Source organism: Macadamia integrifolia, unplaced genomic scaffold (assembly GCF_013358625.1).
Source record: "Macadamia integrifolia cultivar HAES 741 unplaced genomic scaffold, SCU_Mint_v3 scaffold3101, whole genome shotgun sequence".
In the NCBI taxonomy this organism is placed as follows: Eukaryota; Viridiplantae; Streptophyta; class Magnoliopsida; order Proteales; family Proteaceae; genus Macadamia; species Macadamia integrifolia.
In genome coordinates, this window is record NW_024869206.1 from 23,146 (window position 1) to 30,996 (window position 7,851).

Sequence of the window (7,851 nt, forward strand, 5' to 3'; positions counted from 1 at the left end):
CTAGTAGCCATTTGTTGTTCATAAGCCGTAACCCAGGAAGAGGGAAGGAGATGAAGGAGTTCATCTCGGGGTAATTGTCTGGGTACATGGGTAAGGCTTGGAACATGATCAGAATCCACAGAGAGGAAGAGAGCATCCTCTTGCTGGCCTTTGGTTAGGTCATAGGCATGATTTTGTAATCGATAAGCCATTTGGTAGTGGAGAGTTCCTGCCAAAGCCGTAGTAGTCTGGGGAGTACCAGAAATTTGGATCTGGAACTTCAAAGCAGAGGGAAGATGGGGATCTGCTAAGGCTATATTGAAATTAGGGTAGAGAGTGAGGAATATGGTTCCTGCATTCAGGGTGGTCTGAACAGTGGCAATCACGGCACGTTCATACCGCAAAAAGCGATTGTCAAGAAGGGCGATCCGGGAAGCCACGGGAAGACCTTTTCTGCCATGAAAAGAAAGAGCGAACTTAATCGCACCAAAATGGAGATGAGTGTAACCCTGATTTTTCCACTGAGGAATAAGGGTAGATGGAATCTCTAAGGTAAACAACTGTTCTTTATCGGTGGCAGGGATGTGATATTGATCACAACGAGAGGCCTGAACCAGCTCTTTCAGAGGTGGGGTTTTCTTCCGAGGAGCAATAAGAGCCTTCCAGGAAGAAGAAGAGGATTTTGTCTTTGGAAAGATAGTATAGGGGTTCAACAGAGGAGACGGAGTCTCAGGTATGATCTGCTCTTCAGGTAAGTAGTCAAACTCATACAGAGAATCTATAGAAGAGAAAGAAGAAGATCGGGAAGAAGAAGGAGAAGACGAAGCAGAGCTTCGAGAAGAGGTTGAACGTCAGGAAGGAGACATAACAGAACAAAAACAGCAAGTCGGCAGCAAGTCCAATAACCGAACAGCATAACTCACCGGTGAAACTCAGATAGATGAAAAGATGACTAGTCGAGGCTGATCAGGACCCTCTTGGATATACTTCTCAGAGGCGGAGCAACCTGAGCCGTTACAGGGTATAAAAACGGCCTCTCTTGGGCCTGACAAACCCATCGCTCACAGGGTCTTTTTTCGACACCAGAAAATCAGAACCAAGAAGTAACCTGCAATAGGGCGTGTCCTAGACCGTCTCTTTAACTAGCAGAGGTTCAAACCGAACTGAGAAGGTTGCCGGTAGAAGGACCTTAGCCGGAGAATTAGAACTGAACTGGCTCTGATACCATTTCTCTCATGATGTACACACCAAACCGGGCTCTGCCCATAATTCATTAATTCTGGGCTTTAAATAGCCAATCTTACAAGACATGTGGGACCAGGGACATGAGGCCTTCACATGGACTTCACATGACGTGGGACCGTATGTCGAGGGTATCGGCATACATACATAATATATACTCGAGAGTGTCGTCATACAAACATACAAACATACATACATACTTTACACACTTCAAGACAATACACACATAATACATACTTCACACTTATTCATCAGAATTAGACGAACTGCTGACTGGGAAGAAAGTAGCTTTATCTATAAGCCAATCATGATAGGCTTCCATGAGGGTAGCAATGCGAGGACAAGGAAGCTGACCATGCTGATGTAATTCCCAGGCTATATCAACAGTATGAAGAAGGGGAGCCGGAACTTGGTGAGGTTGGGTATCATTCACTGTGCACATAGTATGAAGAAGATGAAGCCATTCTGAACGATGCTGTCTTCTGGTGGTGAAGAGTGCATAGGGCTTTATTCCAAACACATGGTAATTTGTTGTGTAATGAATGTAATGGCATGGGTGTAGATCAGGAGGGTCATTTGTTTGGAGGATGGCTGGTGGTCTATGGAACAGGATAGTAATGTAATGCATAGTCGGATCAGGGGGATCGATCTGTGGGAGTAGAGAGGTGAAAAGATGAAACCAGGTTTCTATGGGAGCAAAGAGCAGGAGAAACTGGAAGATGGTCAGGTTTGGTCGATGTGGATTGATAGGTGAACACTAACGCATACACATGAATTGGATGGCTTGAAGGGGAAAACACAATGCTATGGAGTAGGCCGTGTATAAGTGCCAGAAGATACACTTAAAGATAGGAGGTAATTCTTGTAGGTCATGGAAGGAGGTAAAGGTAAAAACTGTAAGATAGGGGAAGTCTAGATGAAAGGTAGAACCAGCAAGAAATAGACCTTCACGACGAACGGCAATTTCTAACAATTGAAGAGTTGTAAGGGTACTATAAGTAAGAACTGCTTTTTAGGTTAAGGTATGAAGGATTTCAGGAGGAAGCTGAGGTTGAGAAGAAGATGAGGAAGAGCACCGGGGGTTAAAGGATAAAGGATTGGGATTACAGAAAAGGGAGAGGTAGAGGTAAGTCGAGAAAGGAAATATGCCAAAACATTCTCTTTTCCTTTTATGTGTTTGATGTCAAAGGACCATTTTGAGAACCATTGAGCCCATCAAAGAAGTTGATCATTTGGAAGAGTGCGTTGTCGGAACTCAAGCATGCGAGGAAAACTTGACATATCCAGTTCTATGAGGAATTTGTGTCCAATGAGATGAAACTGGAACTTTTCAATTCCACGTCTGACTGCAAGAATTTCCTTAAACGTAGAATGATAGTGAGCTTCATATGGTTTAAATGAGCCACTCTTATAACCACAGATGGTTCTTTTGGAATCAGGAGCTTCTTCAAGTAAAACTGCACCCCAATGAGTATCACTAGCATCAGTTTGAAGAATGCGACGCCCATCAGAAGGAATCTATAAACAGGGGAGGGTTTTAGATAGCTGTTTCAGAGCTTGAATGGCTGCTGAGTGTTCAGAAGACCAAGGAGGAGCTTTCTTTCTCAGGAGTTGATGGAGCACAGACGTATGTCTGATTTGTTGAGGAAGAAACTCTGTCATGTAGTTGACAATACCAAGGAATTGTTGGACCTGATTTTTTGTCAGGGGACCATCAGGAAATTGCTGTAGAGATGTAGCAATATGAGGTTGAAGTTCATATGTTCCTTTGGTAATAGTAACACCAAGAAAATCAATGGTAGAAACACCAAGTTGCATTTTCTTTGGGGAAAGCATGATTCCATAGTCTTGAACAATCTGATGGAAGTGATGGAGAAGGAAAAGATGTTCAGCCTGTGTAGAAGAAAACAGAAGAATATCATCAATATATATCAGGGCACGATCCTGAATAGGAGCAAAAATCTGCATCATGGCAAGCTGAAATATTGATGGAGCCGTCTTTAATCCAAACGGCATAACTGTCCACTGTAAGTGATGTCCAGGGACACAGAAAGCTGTCCTAGGTCTATCTTCAGGAACAATCCCAAGTTGCCAAAATCCTACTTTAAGATCAAACTTGGAGAAGACAGTTGCAGAGGCTAACTGAAGTAACAGTGCCGGGTGAGTTGGTAGGGGGAACTTATCATCAGCCAAGAAAAAATTCAGAGGCCGATAATTTATCACCAGTCTCATCTTACCACGGATCTGTTCTGTTCATTTGTTCACATAGAACACTTGACATGCCCATGGGGACACAGTAGGTTCTAACAATCCTTGAGCCTGGAGTTGTTGAAGTTCTTGTACTGCAAGGGCTAAATGTTCTGGATTCATGCCAGGATGACTAGCCTTTGTTGGATTCACATCTTCATTCTTCTTAAAAGGTAAGGAGATGAAGAAGTTGGAATTCTGCCAGAGAGGATGAGTACATTTTGTCAAGAATTCAGTATGAGAGTCTGCACAAGAAGTCTGTAGAAGTTTTCCTTTAAACTCATCAAACAGAGTAGGACCTGTTCCTGCAAGAAATAAGTTAGAAAAAGGGGACCAAGGGAGAACTTGTTGTTTATACACAAGACCATGGGGTGTCCATTTAAGGGGAAGATGACTAAGAACATCGAAGCCTATAATGAGATCTTTACCATGGCAGTGGGAACCTAACATAACATGGGTAAACGAAAGGGTTGGAAGAAGTTGAACTTTAATGGGTTGTTTGGTGATAAGGGTGATATAGAAGGTTTCACCGTTGGCTGCTAAGAACGGAAGAGGGGGTTCTTGAGATTTCCAGAAGTGGTCTGGGAGAACTTTGGGGGACAAAATGGTTGTAGCTGCACCTGTGTCAAGGAAAGCTATTAGACGGACTGGTTTAGCATAAGGTTCAGGGATTAAGGTTACTGCAGCATGGGGTAATGTTACAGATTGACAGGGAAGAAGTGGTTGACTTTGAGGAAGGAAAGGAATAACCTGGTAGAGGGGGTCAGATTCCTCGGACTCGGAGAGAGAGAACTCTGGGTCTGAGTCTGAGAGATAAGTTGGATCTGTAGTAGTATCATCAGGGTAGTCAATTGCAAACAAAGAGAGATTAGTAGGATTTGCATCCAGAGAGTACAGGGACTCAAGATCAGCATCTTGTAGATCATCATGATAGAGTGAAGCAAGCATATGAAGAACTTTCTCTTTCTTGCGAATATTAGGATAGTTCTTTGCAAAGTGTCCATTTTTTCTACAAATAAAGCAAGATGTAGACTTGTTCTTTCCTCGAAACTGTTTCTTGTGGAGGTATTTCCATTGAGGTTTAAACCGTTTAAACTAGAAGGCTTAAAAGGAAACCTGTTCTTATGCTTCTTTGAGAAGGGAGAGAACTTCTTATGATGAAAAGGATTTTTTGTAGTACAGTCACAAGAGCGATCAGAGCCTTTACACTTGATCTTCATCCAAGAAGTATCACAGGCAGAAGAGACCTTGTCAGATTTTGATTGTAATTCTTTCCAGATTTTCTTGACATTACAAAGCTTGTCAAGAGCTGTGAGAGCAAAACTGTATAGAGAACCAATACTGCAAGATGCCAGGGAGATATTCTGATTTCTCAGAAACTGAAGAGTATCAGCTCCAAGAGGGTCTGGCAGTGAGTTCAAAAAGATTTGCTTGAGGTTTTCATCATCAAGGCCGTCAATTTTATGGAATCTGTCTGTCATGCGAGAGAAGTGTCTGTCAAGATCTGGACGAGCAAGGGAACAACATCTCAACTGTAAAAATTCCTCTCGAGCTTTTGTAATATCATTTGAGATAGGACCAAGAAATTCTTGATATAGAACTGTGATGAAGTGGCCTTCAGGGAGTTGAACATGTTGTAATTGTCTATAACCACCAAGGGCTAAATACCATTCTCTGAGTTTGCCTTGTAGTCGAGCAACAAACTTAGTCAGAACACTGACGAAGGTAGCACCTTCTTGAAGGAGTTCAGCATTGATCCAGGCATGAAAGTCAGTAAACTTGGAAGCCCACTTGGAAACAGGGACATCATCCAAGGTAAAGAACTGTTTGGGGTCTTGGTTTTGAAAAGGAGCATATGTTGGACCAGGAGGAGGTTGAGGAATTTCAGGACTATGAACCATAGGGTCATCCCGATCACCATCCATTTCATCAACATACGGAGGTGCAGGATAAGGGACTGGAGGTTGATCTGGACCTGTATTCATCAAAGAGGGAAGAGGTTTAGGGTCATGTAGAGCTAAGGTGGTGAGAAGGTCAGATAACATATCATTGCCAGAAGGGGTTATGGCACCTATGGGAGGATGTTTGGATTTAGTTCTAGGAGGTGAGGGTGAAGGGGATGGACAGGTAGGGATAGGAGGTGATGGTGCAGGGTAGGTTACAGTCATGGGATAAGGCTGAAAGGGCGGAGGAAAAGGGTTTTCCAAAGGTAATTTTCTGGGCTCTTGCCTAGGAGCACTATTCTTCAAGTTGCGTTGTTGACATTGCAGTGCTTTCAGTTCTTCAAGCGGGAAGGATCTGGAAGAAGCAACTACTGGAGGAGCCGGGGTAGTATAGATGGAAAAAGGATCTTGAGATGAAATACTTGGAACTGCCAGAGGTAAAGGTTGTTGTCTACTTGATGTTGCTGCTTGGGGTGGAGCTTGTTGTAAACTATGTAATTGGGCCTCAAGAAACTTAAGATGTTTCTCTTTCTGTCCAATAAGGGCAAAAGCTTGGGCTGTATCAGCAGTAGTAGAAGCAATACCAGCAAGTTCATTATGGACTTGATCCATCTCAGCTTTAAGGGATTAGAGCAATTGAGGATGCCGTCCAATAGTGCCTTGAGTATGCTGTTGAGAAGCAAGGATACGTTTAAGGTAAGAATCAGGACCATAGTCTGCAAGACCAGGGAAATTCTGTAAAGGAATAGTGGAAGAAGATCCTGGAGTATACATGCAACAAGGAGGGAGTATAGGAGAAGGCATCTGAACAGATGGAGGAGGTTTACAGACTGGAGTAGGAGGAGGAACATAAGGAGGTTCTAAAGGAGCACCGTACTTTACCATAAAAGGGTATCGGGCTTCAGTACTCAATGGTCCGACAGTAGGATCTTCTGACTCAGTCTTCCTTCTGTTTACCAAGCGATTAGAAAATGGGATAGAATGAACATAAGGACTCTTAGGGATTTTCCCCTGTTAAAAAGAATCATTTTTTGTTTCCTCAACCAAATCATCTTTAGTTTCAGAAAAATCTTTAGATTCATCAGACGAACCTGAAACAAGAGTCACACTTGTGTCCTCAACTGAAGGAGAGTTAACATAAGTAATAGATGAGGAAGATTTAGGAACACTCTATTGGTACTCTCTACCACTCCTAAGGGCATAAACAACATTACATTGGTTAGAGGGCCCTTGTTGGGTCTGGCCTTGTACTATATTCAGTGGGGCATTAGTTAATGTTTGTGAACTAACAAGCTGATGATGCCTAGGGTTAGGCTCTGGTTGAATGGGTGAAGTTCCTTTCTCCCTCTCACGCATAATTGAGACAACTTGAGTGAGTTCTTTCATAAGATTTTGATGGCTTGTCATGAGGAAGGCCATATTTTTTTCTAAGTCACTTATTCTACTTGCCTCTCCAGTGTTGGTAAACCCAGGGGGTTGTTGATAAGATGATAGGAGAGGGGCCCTAGGAAAACTATCCTGAGGTCCTACATTTGACTTAGGAAAAGTATTTTGGAAAAAAGATTGTTGTGCAAAGAGAGGCCTTTGGAGTCCAGGTTGACCTTGATTATGAAAATTGGAAGGCCCTACTTGGTTGCCCTGATTCCAAGATAAATTTGGGTGATTTCTCCATCCTGGATTGCAGGTATTACTATATGGATTATTCTGGTATAAGGCATTAACACTATCATTAGCAATGCCCCCAGAGGTGTTGGGGCATTCTTCTATGAGATGTCCAGGGGATTGGCACCAAGCAAAAATCTTAACCAAATTGACTGATGATGGCTCTCTAGGAACAATAGCCTCAATTCTCTTGATTCGACTATCCAAATGGGCTTCCTTGGCTACTATCCCATCCACAAAATATCATTTTCCTCCTATGGTTCTTTCACTCTCTTGGGTTGATTTTCGCTCACGGGTTTTGTCAGCTAAGTCAAGTAAGAATTCTCATGCCTTTCCTTTATCTATAAAGGATGTGAATTCCTCAGGGTACATAGACTCTATCATTTGTTTAGTTGGGTAATCAATACTCTCATAAATTATTTGACATAAATGCCATAGGTCTAGGCTATGGTGAGGGCATTCTTGGAGTAGATCCTTGAATCTCTCCATAAGTTTAGAAAATGACTCACTAGGCTTTTGCCTAAACTGAAGGATATCACTTCTAAGCTTATTGGTCTTATGAGTTGGGAAAAACTTCTTAAGGAAGACAACTGTGAACTGTTCCTATGAGGTTATGGAATTTGTGGGTAACCCATACAACCACTTCTTAGCTTGGTCTTTCAATGCAAAAGTGATAAACCTAAGCTTAACAACATCATTAGAAAGCTGTTGGATCTTAATTAGAACACATACCTCTTCAAATTCCCTTAGAAATAGGTATGCATCCTCAGAGGTCAAC

The 7,851-nt window shown here is 42.4% G+C and overlaps 1 non-coding gene across 1 annotated transcript; it reads left to right on the forward strand.

Annotated features, from left to right (window-relative positions):
- The first annotated feature begins 7,515 nt into the window (after nucleotides 1–7,515).
- LOC122067765 lies at nucleotides 7,516–7,622 on the forward strand. The gene has a single exon (XR_006136871.1). It is a non-coding gene; the product is annotated as a small nucleolar RNA R71 (small nucleolar RNA).
- The last annotated feature ends 229 nt before the right edge of the window (nucleotides 7,623–7,851 follow it).